Raw genomic sequence first — 17658 nt, 5'->3', positions numbered from 1 at the left:
ATAATTATTTACGGAAATATAAGAGGCCCATATTGATACAATTTTTGAAGGGAGCCTTACATATTATTAATTGTTGATTCATGTTCACATTAAGAGTTGCACTTTTTTCTCCATTTTTGCACATCATTAACCGCATGCCGCCCAGCCACTGTACATATACGGCGGCAGGGCGGCACTCACAGGCAAAACCACGTTTTAAAACGTGTGTTTTGTAAACGAATAGGGGGCGCGCGCGAGGCGCGCTGCCGCCCTATTTGTCCTGTGGATCCCCACCGCAGATGTCAGTTGCCGGGTCACAGCCGCTCGTTAGCGGCTATGTCCCGGCGATCGGCGGTAAACGTTGACAGAGAGCACAGCTGCAGTAGCTGTGCTGTCTGTCACCTCTCTGTCAGCTCGAGGATGAGCTGATCGAGAAAGAATAGTTTCACTTTCTCGATCAGCCTTGTCCCGCCCAGTACACACCCCCGCCCCCTAGTAAAACACTCCCCTCACTCCTATAACCCTTCCCTGCTAAATAAAGTTAACCCCTTCCTCCCCATTGCCATTAGTACAGTGTCAGTTTTTTTTTTTTGCACTGATCACTGTATTAGTGTTTTTGGGGATGTCAGTGACCCCAAGTCAGTACCCCCCAATGTCAGAATGTCCGCTGCAGTCCCGCCATAAGTCGCTGGTTGCTGCCATAAGTCCCTGATCGCCGCCATAATTCGCTGATCGCCGCCATTATTAGTATAAAAAAAACCCTAAAAATCCCAGTATCTTTCCTGCCATTTGTAAACGCTATAACTTTCACGTAAACCAATTAATTTACACGTATTGGGTTTTTTTTTAGCAAAGACATGTCGCAGAATGCATTTTGGCAGAAATTTATGACTAAATTTGATTTTTGCATTTTTTTTTACTGGACATGTTTTATAGCAAAAAGTCCAAAATATAGTTTTTTTTTCCTCAAAATTGTCAGCCTTTTTTTTAATAGCGCAAAAAATAAAAAACGCACAGGCGATCAAATACCACCGAAAGAAAGCTCAATTTGTGGGGAAAAAAAGGATGTCAATTTCATTTATGTACCATATTGCATGACCACGCAATTGTCCGTTAAACTAGCGCAGCGCTGTATAGCAGAAAAATGGCGTAAATTGCAGTATTTATACCATAGTTTGTAGACGCTATAACTTCCACACAAAGCAATCAATATACACTTATTGGGATTTTTTTTACCAAAAACATGTAGCAGAATACATTTTGGCCTAAATTTATAACCAACTTTGAGTTTACTAAATATTTTTTATAGCTGAAAATAAAAAATATTGTTTTTCTTCAAACTTTTTGGCGTTTTTTTGTTTATAGCGTGAAAAATAAAAAGCGCACAGGTGATCAAATTACACCGAAAGAAAAGTCTATTGGTGTGAAAAAAAGGACGTAAATTTTGTTTGGGTGCAGCATTGCATGACCGCGCAATTATCAGTTGAATTAGTGCAGCGCCAAGTAGCAAAAAGAAGCCTGGTCATTAAGGGGGGTAAATCCTCAGGAGGGCAAGTGGTTAAGGTTATACTGACCATATATGGTCTGCACTTTATTTCAATATTATATAAATATAACATTCATAGCAAAGTAGCGATGCATGTACTAATATTTTAGTTATTGTATCTTCTTCAGCTTCAACAAGCCGCTCTTCAAAGGACCCGCCTACTTTGCAACGCCAGTAGGTTCATCGAAGGAAGTCAAAGAAGAGACCAGCTGGTGAAGAGAGTCAGCCGCAAACATCGAGGAAGAAGGCCAAAACACTTGACCCTACTGCAGCCTGGATCCCAGAATTGGGACTTAGCATGCAGGACAAGGCTGCCATTGAAAATGGTAAGCCTGCCAGCATTGCTGTTGCTAAGGCTGTGATCGCAGTACTGAGCAATCAGTTCAAAAATATGCGACTGAGAATGGTTGGCAAACATGTAACACCTGTGGTAAGACCAACTATTCAGTTGCACCTTGACCTTCAGGAAGAACATGCTTTTGTAACTGCTTGTGATGGTAAACGTGTGTTTATGGCAGACAGTCAACTCGACAGTAAAATAGATTATACATCAGCTGCCTTTAAACAGATCGAGAAAAGCTATAAAGTTCTTCTTCAGGATCCACTAAAACACATAAAATTTTTAAAAGTGGACCAGCAGGCAGCAAAGGATAAAAGCTGTGTTATGTACTCAGCTGCAAGTTTGGTTGAGCTTTTGACTCCTGGAGGTAATCTAAAGTGTACATATGTCAAAAAGCTCCTAAGGCCACATTTTATTCAGTGCCTAGAAAATAAAACATTTACACCATTTCCCAAGAAACACTAGCCTCCATCAGCACCACTCAGACCCACAAAAACATCATTTTGGTTGGACCATCCAATCAATATTTTTTTCTCATATTCGGTCTGCCACAAACCATCTCCTGGATATGGTAAGTTAACCGCATAAGGACCGCTCACAGTACATTTACTGCTGCAGCACACAATTACAATTAGAACACTCTAGGACACATTTAAGCCCTTGATTGCCCCCCCCCCCGTTAATCCCATCACTTCCCTATCACCAGTGTCATTAGTACAGTGTACAGATTTTTTGCTGATCACTGTATTAGTGTCACTGGCGACTTAGTGTCAGTTAGCGCCCCTCCCAGATAGTGTTAGATTGCCGTTAGTACACCAGTAATTACATTTAATCCCTTGATTGCCATTAACATGCTCACATACACAATAAACCTCCATTGATAGTATAGTGTCTGAATGGATCAATATCTTTGATAAGATCAGCACTATACCAGCGTTCACATTAGTATAGTGTCCCCAAAAATGCAGCATTAGCGGGATCAGTCCTGGCACCTGCCAGCACCTGCATTTAGCCCCTATTCTTACCCCCCCCTTCTCTCCCAGCAAGTGCAGTGTCAGTAAGTCACTGTCACTTGATACATTGCACACAAAACCACAGTGTTCGCAGAATCAGGCCTGATCTCTGTTAGCACTTGCCGGTACATTTTTTGTAGTGGTTCAAGCAGTCCCTGACAGCCAGGTGTTTTTTTTCCCATGAGTCGCACTAGGTACCTATAAATTTAGTGGCCAAAATGTCCAACAAAAGGTACACTAGTGAAGAGGTTAGTGAACAGGTTGCTGAGATGTTACAAATGCACGATGACTCTCATATGCAGCAGAGTGCCAGTACTAGTGCCACTCTACCTTTTGGTGAACTGGTGAGCACCAGCAGCCTAGTATGTCCTGGTCTTTCAAATAACAGCACTGCAGTCTCACTTGGTGACGTGGCAAGTCCCATAAGTACAGTACAAGCTGGTGCGGTGGCGAGCACAAGTAGTGTCCCATAGCCACCAAGAATTCCCACACAGGCCCGTAGAGCCCTTAGTGTCCTTCCGGACGTGCTTGCAAATCCCGATTGGCAGCCCACAAATTCTGCAGCACCCGTACTTCCCTCATTCACTGCCCAACCTGGAAATCAGGTGGAAACAGCAAATTTAAATACTCCCCTTGATTTTTTGGAACTGTTTTTCACGGAAGATCTGTACGCATTGATTGTAGATCAAAGCAATTTATATGCACAACAGTTTATCACCGCCAACCCAGATTCAAACCTTACCAGACCAGTCGCATGGAAACCCGTTACGGTTTCTGAATTTAACTTTTTTTGGGCCTAACCCTCAAAATGGTCATTACTAGAAAAATTCAATTGTGGTTGTATTGGTCCGCAGACCCGATTCATCATATGCTGTGTTCTCTGCTGCCATGGCCAGGCATAGATATGAGAGTATAATGTGTTTTGCAGTTAGCCGCCTTCATGAGAGGCATTTTTCCAATGCCATTTCTGGTACCCTAACCCAAAAGGCACCCCAAAAAAGATGGTGTGTCTGTAGCAGACATGGAATTAGGTGTGACACACACTTTTTTTATTCCTCTTGCCCTGACCAACCTGGTCTCTGCCTCAAGGACTGCTTCCGTTGCTACCACACACTAGTGGAGTATTAGTATAGGGTACAGCACGGCACAGTTCAGGGTACATAATTACACAGGGTCTCAAAAGATGTAAGGTAGTCAGGAAACTGGCTATCGCATTTGGAGAGACCCTACAATTTGTTCTAAAAAGTAAAAATTTAAAAAAAAGGAAAAAAAATAATCCCCCAAAAAATGTAAAATTTAAAAAAAAAAATAGTTATAGTTTTTTTTTGTTGTTGTCGCTGTTTTATTGTTAACCATTGCTGATTTCTTTGCAGGAATGCTTTCAGCTGCAGCACCGACCTGTTTATTCTGACAGCAACAGGAACTTGCTCTCAGAATATACATTAGTCAGTGTGTGCAGTGCTGTCGGATTAGATTTTTCATCCGCAGTTAAAAAAGAGCATATATGCCAAAGCATGGGGGCCTGGGGTGGCCAGTGGGTGGATGGCCCCTATGCTTCGGCATATATATTTTAAATCTGTTGGCACATTTCATGTGTGCTCACAATTAGAAGTGGGTGGATGCAGGGCGGTATATTCTAATGGTGGGCATACCACACACTTTTTCTGGCAGAGATTTCTTCTCTTTTTTTCATTCAGCCCACAGGCTGCATAAAAAAAAAGAACATAGCATATACACCCAACAAGGACTAGCGATGTACTGGTACATCACTGGACTTTGAATGGTTATACCAGGATAATGCCTCAGCCAGTGATGGGCTTTCATGTAAAAGCAATCCTAGTGGCTAATAAACTGCAGGATTGCTTTGGCAAGCAGCGGGAGATGCCCCCCTCCCCCGCTGCCTTCTCGGGCAGTCCCATGCCATCGGGGGAACCTGAGAATGCAGCTGGAATTTCTGCCAGCTGATCATAGAGCTTATTGGAGACAGGAATTGTGCCAATCATCGCTATAGTCTATGAAATCGAAAGCTGCTAGCATTTCACCACTTCAGTTTCACAGGATATAAACAGCGCCATTTGTAAATTGGGAAAGTATCTGATCACACTGATCTTGGTGAGATTAGATAATGTAAGGGCAGAGGAGATATCCAGAGTCTGATAGACCCCAGATTTCTCAAAAAAAAAATATACAACAATGCCCATTGAATTTATAGGGGATATCTGCATTCCCCGCGATAGCATTAAAAGTGATAAAAAAAAATAAAAGGGACATTGTAAACATAAATAAAAAATCAAAATAACTTTAAAAAAAAGTGCCCTCCCCTCCCGTGCATGCGTGCACCTGCGTGCTTGAGCGTTGATGCTTCGCCAGTATGTAAACAGCGGTTGCACCATGCATGTGAGGTATACCCACAAACGTCAGATCAATGACAGTAATTCTAGCACTAAACCTCCTCTGTAAATCTTAAATGGTAGCTTGTAAATGCTGTTAAAGAATTGCCTATGGATATTAAAAATGTATGCAGTTTTTTGCCATTGCACAGGGCATGCCCAGTTTTAAAGCATGTAATATTTGGTATCTATTTACTCGGCATATCATCATCTTTTATAAGTTGCCAAATAATTGGCCAGTAGGAGAGGAGTAGAGTTGGAGTAGAGTAGATTTGGAGTAGAGAAAACTAAACTAAGAATACAGTAGACTACAGTAGAGTAGAGCAGGCTAGAAAAGGCTTAGACTAGAGTAGGAATAGAGAAATACAAAATTAAAAATGGCTTTATATGTCTCAATTTGATAATTTGTTTCAAATCTGCAATGCTGTTTTAATTGTTATTTTAAAGTAATGTATGCTAGGTATACTAAGTCATCTTTATGTTGCTAAGTGTATTTTTGTATTTATGGGCTCTACCTTGTACTTAAGGTCTGTCCCTTTCTCTTTTTTGTAAATTCTTAGAAAAAAAGCTAAAAAAATAAATAAAATTAAAAAAATATGAGAGTACACTACACTAGGAATAGAGTAGAGTAGAGTAGAGTAGAGTAGAATAGAGTAGACTATATCACACTAGACTACACAAGAGCAAAGTACGGCAGTTTAGGAGAAGACTAGGAGTAGGAATCGAAGTACAGCAGACTAGAGAAGACTAGTGCAGAGAAGACTAGACAAGAGTGGAGTAGAGCAGACTAGAGTAGAATAGAATAGGAGAAGACTAGGAGTATAAGTCGAAGTACAGCAGACTAGAGTTGGAGTAAGGTACAAGTAGAGAAAAGTAGAGTATAGTAGGAGTAGAGTAGAGTAGAGTAGAGTAGAGTAGAGTAGAGTAGAGTAGAATAGGAGAAAAGTAGGAGTAGAGAAAATTCAAAGTAGAGTAGAATAGAGGAGGCATAGAGTGGGAGAAGAGTAATGTAGGAATAAAGTAGAGAAGTTATAGAGTAGAGTAGGAGTGGGGTAGGGTAGAATAGGCATAAATTAGGAGTTGAGTAAAGTAGGGTAGATTAAAAGTAGAGTAGAGTAGAGTAGGGCTGGCCAAAGAGGGATTACTTTGACGCAGTTGGCCAGCTTAAACATGTATTGCAATATTTGTGAACTAAAAATCTTTGTTTTTATGCAAAGTTTGCTATAAAGGGTGTATAGCAGCGTGCAGAGTGTTTGTACTGAATGTTCAGTGCTAACATATGGCCATGCCCCTTTAACACCTGATACATTTTATTTTATATATATATATATATATATATATATATATATATATATATATATGTATTTGAGCAAAGGTATATTTGATTTCTGTTGCATAGTGCAGATCAGTGACCTGACCTGAACCTGTAGTTCCCGTACAACTGGTGTCTATGTGCCCCATATTGGCACTATATCCACAGAGGTATGCTATAAGCAAATAAGAATTTGCATTTTGCAGAGTAGAGTGGCCAGAGAAGGATTACCTTGATGCAGTTGGCCAGCTTAAACATGTATTGCAATATATGTGAACCAAAAATCCCTGCTTTTATACAAAGTTTGCTAGGAAGAGTATATAGCAGTATGCAGTGGGTTCATTACGAATTTTTAGTTTACGTACTTGGGGGCATTTATGTTCATGTATGCGTGTACATGTACCCCTACTCATTCACTTGAGGGCTAAATCTAGAAAAAAATAAACATGCCAGACTTTTGAAATAAAAATGTAATTGCATAAAAACAAAACAATGGTTTTTGACAATTCTTTTAATTAAAAAAAGTGGTTATAATGATGTAATCCATCATCATTCACAGAGTCCAGCGTTCTCCAAGTGATGCCGACTCACTGAAATACAGAAAAACCCAACACCCACCGACCTGTCCGCACCCGCTGAGCACTCATTGCAATATGACAGGTCTGACAATTGCCAGTCAGATGTAAAAAATTGGCTAGCGGTGTACCCCTTACTCATTCACGGAAGGGAGGCAGCATCAGGTTGACCCCTTATTTAAAGGGGTACCCTGATGCTAATGAGCCCCCCTGTCCACAAGCCCCCACAACCACCGGGCCAGGGTTTTGGGGAAGAGGCCCTTGTCCTCATCGGCATAGAGACACCGAGGGCACTTGGTCTGGTAAGCAGCGGGGGGGGGGGGGGGTGCTTGATCATCCACTCCCTTTCCTGCCCTGCCAGGTCTGTGCTTAGATCAAGGGTTTGGTATGAATTTAGGGGGGACCCCACGCCTTTTTCCCCCATTTTTGGGGGGGTGGAGTTGACACAGCTAACGTTACCAGAGTTATCCAAATGTTCAGTGTGTATGAGGGCTAAAGAGGTTAAACAATTACAGAGTATGCAAGCACTGCGTAGAGACACAGGTGACATGGAGGTGCACAGGGTGCCTTAGGAGTGACTAGATGATGCAGGATGCTCTGGGGCACACTGGAGTCATGGGGTGCACTGGGGTCACAAGATGACACAGGATTCTCTGGTGTGCACTTGGATTGCAGAGGGGCACACTTAGGTCACTAGATGACAAAGGATGCCCTGGAGTCATGGGGAGCACAGGGGTACACAGGATGCCCCCGGGTGCATTGGACTAAGGGGGCACACAGGATAACACTACTCACAGGCTGCATAGGGACATTCTGAGGTCACAAGAAGACACAGGACGCTCTTCAGGTCCACGGTAAGCACTACAGCAGGTTGCTTAGCTGAAGTGTAGCAAAATGTTGCTCAAACGTCAAGTGGCTGTCATGTATCTGATCGGAAACTGAAATGACAAGGTCGGCCTCTTGTATCTCCAGCCCAGGCCCCACTGGAGGTAGTACAAAAAATGGCCACTGCCCCAGTCTATAACTGGCCTTCACAGCAAGGAGCACATGGAAGGGCAACACATGTCAAACAACAAAACATAAAAATTCCCAGCTCAGCTTGCCAGCCAGCTTGCAAACAAGCCTGTCTAACAGGATGCGTTAAAAACAGGGGTTTAGTTAGCACACATTTGCAAATACATGCATAAGCTACAGAGCCTAGTCACGGCACCCCAATATTCTGTAGTTTCTAACTTTACAACCTCCTTAAACCACTGGAGGTAGAACAGAGGGTACCGAGGGACAGGAGCAAGAGATGTGGTCCCAAGGAGACTGGAGGACCAATGGGACAGGAACAATAGCTGTGTTCAGTAGTCTAGTCAGTTTAAAGGGGCTCTCCACTTGTGCTGCAAGTTCAGGGCATGTGACTTGTCAGAGCTCCCATCAGACTTGAGACAACAAACACTCAACAGAACTTGTACAGCAGCTGTCGATAAGGAACTCGGGCAGGACAGGATGCCAGAATCAGAGACAGGAACGTGATCACAGGAATAGCCAAGATCATCAACAGGCGGGCAGCAAGATACCAGATTAGAAGCAGAGCTTAAGTCAGGAACAGAGCCGGGTCAGGAACTGGCGACATGTCAGGAGCAGAATCCAAGGTAAGGTCAGGAACAAGCAGGGTCAGCAACAAGGGAATCATACAGGATAAACGCAGGACACAGGGAACAGCTAAAGATCAGTCAGCACAGAACATGGGCACGAGTATTCTTTAAATAGTCCGCCTGGTGCCAAAAGAAATTGTGCATGTGCAGGCACGTGTGCTTGTGCATGCATGAGCAAGTCTGCATTCCTGTATGAATGGTTGCGCCTGGTCACTGTTCTACAGAAAATATCATGCGCATGAGCATATCTGCGCAACAGATGTCTCACAGGGATTCCCTGACAGTAGCACCAATCAGGAAAGCTGTGTCTTGATTTGGCATGGCACTGATCAGAAGAACTGTATCCTGATCGACTGCGGCACTGGTGCTTCAGGTGACCTCAGGATAGATAAGTGTGACAGCTTGTCTGAAAATCCTTGCATTTAGAAAAGCTACGGTGCTCTGGGGCTCCTTTGTCACAGGTGCACCTTGTGTTAAATGTTTATATGCAACGTAAAGATTATATATATACAGTATATATATATATATATATATGTATGTATACACGCACACACATTTTACATGTTTTAGGCACTTTATTGCTCTCAAGTGAGCATACTTTCATAAGGAAAATTTGTTCTGATCAATATGTCAGTGTGAGTTGCCTATTTTATGTTTTGCACATTTTTGCATTTTTTTTTGGTTGTTCTGCAATTAGAGCCCTAAATAAAATAGTTATTATTTGCCTTTTTACAGTCTCTTCTTTTACATTTAGTAGGTATTTTGAAAAATGCCCTGAGGCTGACTTGCTAAAGGAGCTGAGAATCTTCACTTTATAAGTTAAGAAAAGGTTTACCTCAATTATTCAATCACATGAAAGGTAAATTCCTGTTAATTTATTTCATCTGCACATGATTCGGTATTTCAAGTAGACATAGCTACTAGTTATTGAGTGCAGAATTTTAGCTCCTTTGATAAATCAGCCAAATTTATTTGTGTGCACTGTTAATGATTCTAATTTATTTTGTTCTAATATAATTTTGATGAACAATCTCCCAAGGTACAAAATTGAAAATTCTATCTTCATTAAAAAAAGCTTGAAAAATAGAAAACGAATGCAGCCACTGCTCTGGTGGTTGGCTGCAATAAATTCTTCTTCTGTTTTGGGTCTAGATACACTTTAAGTGGTATTAAACCCAAAATAAAACATTTATTATATTGCAGCTTACCAATTCTTAGATGTGATGGCTCTACTTATTTTATGCTTTCTTTCTTCTGTTTTCATCTGGAGATCCAGCCAGTAAATCTGTTATTTTTCAAAAGCTCAAGCTCTTCAGCAGAATATATCAGTTTACATGAATGAGACAATCAACTTACCACTGGCAGGGGTGATTAAAATGATCAGCTTTTATTAATTCATGTAAAACCTTTATCCCAAAAGGAATGTTTATTAAAAGAACAAGCTTTCCAGCAGAATGTATCGGCTACAGGTATGAAACAAACCATTTAACATGAGCAGGGGTGCTTATCAGGGCTTTTTTTAAGCAGGAACATGGTGGAACTCAGTTCTACCACCTCTGGCTCGGGCTCTCTGCTCCCTGCTCACCACTACCACATGTACACACAGAAGTCCGGCTTCTGTGTTCACAAGTGAAAGTTTGTCTCCCAACGGCTTTGACAGATCATATCTCCTGAGTGGTTCTCACTGAGTGCAGGATGGTGTCAAAGGAAATGGGGGCACCTGGGGTACAGTGCAGATGCCGACATGCACGCTAGATGATCTCCCTGCAAGTGAGAGAGGCGGAGCCACCTACAGCGCATGGGGAGGTACTAGAGATGGCTGGGTGCTTCAGTTTATTACAGCAACAAAAGTAAGACATGTGGAAAATGATGGAGTTTTTAAGGGGGGAGAAAGGTAAAGCAGTGGAGGGAGGGGTTGCAAAGTGAGATGAGGATAGGGCATGCCGAGGCAAGCAGCTGTGGAAGCTGTGTAGCAGACCACTGAACTCTGCACTGTGTATGTAACGCACCCCTGAACTCTGCACTGCGTATGTAACGCACCACTGAACCCTGCACTGCATATGTAACGCACCCCTGAACTCTGCACTGTGTATGTAAAGCACCCCTGAACTCTGCACTGTGTATGTAACGCACCCCTGAACTCTGCACTGTGTATGTAATGCACCCCTGAACTCTGCACTGTGTATGTAATGCACCCCTGAACTCTGCACTGCGTATGTAATGCACCACTGAACTCTGCACTGCGTATGTAACGCACCCCTGAACTCTGCACTGTGTATGTAAAGCACCACTGGACTCTGCACTGCGTATGTAACGCGCCACTGAACTCTGCACTGTGTATGTAACGCACCCCTGAACTCTGCACTGTGTATGTAAAGCACCACTGAACTCTGCACTGCGTATGTAAAGCACCACTGAACTCTGCACTGTGTATGTAACGCACCCCTGAACTCTGCACTGTGTATGTAAAGCACCACTGAACTCTGCACTGTGTATGTAAAGCACCACTGAACTCTGCACTGTGTATGTAAAGCACCACTGAACTCTGCACTGTGTATGTAAAGCACCACTGAACTCTGCACTGTGTATGTAAAGCACCACTGGACTCTGCACTGCGTATGTAACGCGCCACTGAACTCTGCACTGTGTATGTAACGCACCCCTGAACTCTGCACTGTGTATGTAAAGCACCACTGAACTCTGCACTGTGTATGTAAAGCACCACTGGACTCTGCACTGCGTATGTAACGCGCCACTGAACTCTGCACTGTGTATGTAACGCACCCCTGAACTCTGCACTGTGTATGTAACGCACCCCTGAACTCTGCAGTCTGTGTGTAACCCTGCAAATTCTGTACTCTGTAAGTAGTGCACTCCTGGTATTTATTGCCCCTTTAAAACCCTCCCACTGTCAGTGAAATTTGACCACACCCAATATTTGATAGAGTTGTGTGTGTAGGAGTAAGGTTTTTTGGGGGGTCGTGGTTGAGTTCCTGCAACTATTTTCTAAGAAAAAATAGCCCTGGTGCTTATAATGATCAGCTTTTATTTATTCCTGTAAAACCTTTATCCAAAAATGTTTGATGTAACTGCTTATAAAGTATTGGCTGGAGCTTAGAGCGGAGTTCCACTCACTGTAAAAAAATAAAAGTCAGCAGTTACAAAAACTGTAGCTGCTGACTTTTAAAAAAACGGCCACTTACCTGTCCTATGATCCCGCATTGCCCCGATCGCAGCCCGTTTCACCGACCATCCTGTATTTCAGGCGCCGGCATCTTCAGTGTGGGCACCCGGCTGTGACAGCTTGCGGCTTCACAGCCGGGTGCCCACTATGCATATAGGAGGTGTTTTACTGGTCAGATCACCATGTGAAAACAGAAGTAAAAAAGCTGTGAAAAAGATAACTAATGCAGCCACAACATCTAATGATTGGTAAATTGAAATATATAACATTTTTCGTTTTGGGTTTAATACCTCTTTAACCCACATGGAAGAAAAATATATTTTAAATATATTTAAAAAACATTCTTCCCAAATATATTGACATATATTTGAAATACTACAATTTTGTTTGTATTCAATATATTCCAAACTATATATATATATATATATATATATACTGTATGTTGAAATTAGTTTTTATTACAAAATATATGAAAAATATTTTTAAAAATACATTTTCAAATATACTGTATGTCTTTAAAAATACATTTAATCTACATTTTTGGAATGCATTTATAAATATATGTAAAAATATATGTTAAATGACTTTTTTATATGTTAAAAAAAATCTGAAGAATATATTTAAAAAAGATAAAATTTTAAAAAATATTTTTCATATATTTTGTAATATATAAAAAACGCATTTCAACATGCAGTGTATATATATATATATATATATATATATATATATATATATTGAATATGGTCACAATTGTATTTCAAATATATGTCAATATATTTGGGAAGAATATTTTAAAAATATATTTCAAATATATATTTTCTTCTATGTGGGAAGGAATTGCTTTTAAAGAAATATAAGGTTTCTTTATGAATCCTTCAGCTGCATAATGTGCAATGCATTGATGCATGTTGTGAAAAACATCCACCCATGCGTCTTACATTGGTGCTGCCATGAGAGGTGACAAAAGGAATTCCACATTGGCAGAGACAGCATTAATCTGTGTGTTCGTCTGCTATATGAACTGAAAACACAGCTGCTGTATGATGGACCGATAACTTAAAAAGTGGCGTACATTCGCTGAATTATTTACTATATCATTTAAATAAATGCGAATAGCAAGTAGAAAATTTAAAGTAGGCCTACTGCAACCTGGGGAATACAAACTAAGGATATGATTAAAAAATGCATAAGCAGGGGTTATCTTCAGGGAAAACCACATTTCAAAGCAATCAGTACATCCAGAGATATAGGCAGCTGAGGTTATATGCAAATTTAAAGTTTTCCTGCTAAAGTCGAGAGTAGCCCCTCCTCTCCCGCCTGCCTTTTTGTAACCAGACCAGAAAAGTCTAGATTGGCAGATAAATTCAACCTCATACTTTTTTTCATTGACATGAGATGTTCTCATTTTGACTTGTAGTTCTCACTAAAAGAAATCTCTGCTTATTCATTTTTTTGTATTCTATCTCTATCAGTTTTTCAGTAGGTTTGGTAACATGTCTCACTCTATACAGTTTTCGTAAAGTGTTACTAAACCCCGGACCCTGCGTTCACTATATCTGGTCTCCCACAGTACACAGAACATGGAAATGCAATTATTTTAGTAAATATAAACTGCTAAACACCTTTTCTCATCAGCAGTTAGTGTGACTTCTATCAGTGTCCAAGCGAGCGCTGGTTAAAGCTTGTAGGAGGAGTTTTCTTTCTGCTCTAGGAGGATGCAGAACCCCTGACCTCTGTTTGGACAGTGCTGATTGGCCCTGTGCTGCTCACATCCACTCTCCCAAGAAAAAAAAAACCTTTCTAGCAATACACATTAAACTGAGCATGTGCAGAAGGGCTATGGGTTCAGTCTGTCTTATTATTATTATGGACATTTGAACAAGAGGAGGAGCAGAGAAGTCAGGATCAAACAGGCTTTTTACACAAGGCAGCGCATTAACCCCTTAGGTTCCACAGTGAGTATAACAAGCATGCTTTACTGCATATACAGACTGATTTTACTGATGTGGGTTTAGTAACACTTTGAATAAATAGTTTTTTAAATATTTTGCAAAGTTTTTTATGTCAGTAACAACACCTCCTGTTGTAGGCTGACAACACTAAGCTACTGCCTTGCAATTCACAACAGCTTTGTCAGCCGTGTGTGCTCCTTCAGTTGGACATTGGGCTGCCAATCAGGTCTACCAGATAAGCAGCCCCACAGTCAACTGAAGAGGAACAGCAGAGGGCACCAACTAAGTGTGGTAGGTAAGTACATTTTATGAAAATATACTTACCTACTACACCTAGTTGGTGCCCTCTGCTATTATTTTTTATGTTCACAGAGATTACTTCACTGTTTGAGGTGCTGCCACTATTGCTCATGGACAGATAGACTTTCTATGGACTGAGACAATATACAATTTTGATACTGTATTGTTTACATACAGAACTCTCCCTCGTCAGTGTTCGCCGGAGGGGAATCTCTTGCCAGGGCCTGGTGATCAACAGCTGTAGCCACCAATGGCTTGCGCCCCCTACCCAAAAATACATAATCATGTATATATACGTGATTTTGCACAGCCCTGCCGCCCTGTTGCAGTAGTTCTGCTATAGGGGGGTCAGGGAGCAGTTAAGGAAAATATATAGAATGGGGCATATTGCCAAGCATGAAAACAAAAAATAGATTTAGGGTTTTATATAAATTTTAAAACTGAAGATATGATAAAAAAATTTCAGAAGGAGAGGTTAGGATTCACATACAATTTAATTGCCCAGATTTGTGGAAGGTTTATTTTAATATTTTGAATTAATATTTTAAATAAATTTAGCATCCCGCCACTCTCATCACCTCTGCTCTCCCAACCCCTGCCATTCTTATGTTTTTTTCCAGTTACTTTATTTTATTTTGTATTCAAGAATCGTACAATTGAGCACTTACCAACTTTTGCATGGCCTATGGAGCGGTTTCAGTAGTGTTCCAAATGTTAATAAAAGTTACAGCCTGTGGTAGTGAACAGCATGTGTTGGGCCATAAATTTCTTTACAATGCATAGAAAGACAAAATTTGAATTTAAAGTTTATCTCACAGAAATGACTTTAGACATTATTGCATAATAATAGAGAAATGTTATTTGCCTTTTTCAACACAAATGGAATTTAGTTTTACATAGTGGCACACTTTTGTATGGTAGGTTATATGGGAAAAGGACTACAGCTTTACAAAGAACCAGCAAAAATGGACACTAATAATCTGAATTCCAGCTTAACTCCAAGAGATTACTTGATTTTTGATTATTTACATGTATTCTCTTGCCGTCACAACAGAAAGGTCAAATCAGTGTCATGCATAATCTGGTTTATCTCCTGTCTGATCTCAATTCTGCTATTTTACACTAATTAAAGTGACATATAACAAGGGCGATGTCCAGGGATGGACTGACAACTCATGGGGCCCCCGAGCAATAGAGGATCATGGGGCCCCTGTGTCCTTGTCCAAACTCAAAAAAGCCTATGAAAAAGGTACCAGGGGCATCTCATGGGGCCCTCTATTGACCCCAGGCCCTCTAGCAGTGCCCGAGTTTCCAAATGGTCAGTCCGCCCCTGGCGATGTCTTAACCTCCCTAGCGGTATGATTATTTCAGATTTTTGGTGCTGAAAGCGGTACCGTTATTTTGCATGGAAATTTGGCATTTTATATTGTAGGCCTGTAATTTTTAGGAATAACTCACTGAAAACTGTCCGAACAAGAGTCTAGTAAATATCTTGGGTAGGATAAAACTTGAAACACGAAATCATAAATTATAATTTAATAAATAATCATAAAAAATTATAATATAATAATAATACATTTAATTCAATAATGTAATCAAACCAAAAACACTGAAATTTAAATTATAGCACCAAGTTTGCACATCAGTGAGCAAAGTCGCAAAATTGTTTTCAGTGTCTGATGACGAATTTCCCCACGAATCATTATCACTCAATTCTGCAAGTGGTTCTAATTTACTATCGCTGTTCTCTAGCTGGTCTAAAACTGCTTTTGACCTAAAGGGACGCTTTTTGGACGCCATGGACATTTCTCAGTTTCCAGGCAGAAAGAACAGTAAAAATGCAGGCAGGGCACAGGACAAAGCACTCGGGACAAAATGTATGTGAAATGGTTTGATACAGGAATGTTTTACTATGTGATTTTAGCGAATTTAGTGAATGTCACTTTTTGTCATTTTCAAATTTCCCGCCGTTCCGTCCCCTGTACGTCCCGACGCTCGCAGGGGACAGAACCCAGAAGACAGATGCCGGCATCCGCCGGATTACATTGCCAGGGACACTGCAGGAGGGACATCACGGGAGCGCAGGACAAGGTAAGTGACCGAGGGATCGCGGAGCAGCGCCGCATGGTAAGCCCGAGTGTAGCTCGGGGTTACCGCTTGTGGTACTGAAACTTTACCCAGAGCTACACTCGGGAATACCTCCAGGGAGGTTAAATGCATAATAAAAAACTCAATTTTGAAGGCCACTTTGGAGGAAAGGGAGCCTTGACTGAATCAGAGCACTACAGTGGGCGTTGACCCAACACTGAGAGGTTAAGTGGCTCCATTAGGATAGACCACAAGGATGTAGGGTGAAAGGTTGGAGCCTGAACTCTAGAAAAGGGTTACACCAAGGCAATTCCCACTGACCTAAGGAGAATTCAGTTATCAGAAGAGTTTATTGCTCTTAACAGCTTTTTTGGCATTTTTGACCTTGCCAGCAATTGACATTGTTTGGACTGTGCTCTCAAGTTAAATTCTGGGGTAAGTCAAATGCTTATCTACCACTGATGGTGAGGACAGGCCTCCTAGACTATGTCAGTGTATGCTTTATGTGTTTTCATACTGTTGTATAACTGTGACATGCTTGGGTTATTTATTACATTTGGAAAAGGTCAATAAAGCAATGGCCTTGCCCTTTTCAGCTTAATCAGTCTCTGTGTCATTATTGGGCAAGGTACTGGTTTGTTAATTGGTTATGTAATAGCATATGCTTCTCAGCAGTCACGGTATTCTACACTAAAAAAACTGGAAAAAGAAAAAGGTGATGGTATAAATGCATAATGAGAAACAAAGGCTTTAGCATCCTTTAGTAGCCTGGAGAGAGTGTCTCTTGTCAACACTGATATCAGGCAGTAGATGGGGCAGCCTTTGTGGTGGCTTTACAGCCTCTACTTTAACAGAGAGAGAATACAAGTAAATAATTAAAAATCGACTGAATTAGGAAATATATGAAAGAGCGGAGTTTTAGATTATTACAGGTGCCTGTTTCTTTTTCAACAAATATTTCTTAATAATAGTATTTTCCCATGAAAAAATTCAGAGCCCAAGTGAACAGTCATTTTAAATCAGCTAAATACATTCTAGATGCATCAAAACAAAAGGTGTTTAACCCCCTGCAGTTGATTGTCTTTCTAAAGCAACCACAGCCTTCACTCTCTGTTCTATAGACACCACAAGAAGTGAGATGTGATCTCCCCAAAGTGAGAAAATTCCCTTCTCACCAATCCACTAATCTCTAAGACTCAAGGCAAAGCTTTACTGGTTGTAGCATGTGGAACGATTTGGTCCTCTGTCACGTTTGTATTGGTTTCTGTGTCTCCAGAGGGGAGATTGACCACTTTATTTGTACTGGTGGCCCTTGCCACAGAGGAAGGATGTGGGT

The sequence above is a fragment of the Staurois parvus genome, unplaced genomic scaffold (genome assembly GCF_062004578.1).
Source record: "Staurois parvus isolate SC_StPar_1 unplaced genomic scaffold, SC_StPar_1.0 ptg000018l, whole genome shotgun sequence".
In the NCBI taxonomy this organism is placed as follows: domain Eukaryota; kingdom Metazoa; phylum Chordata; class Amphibia; order Anura; family Ranidae; genus Staurois; species Staurois parvus.
Note: the sequence above shows the minus strand (reverse complement) of the source record.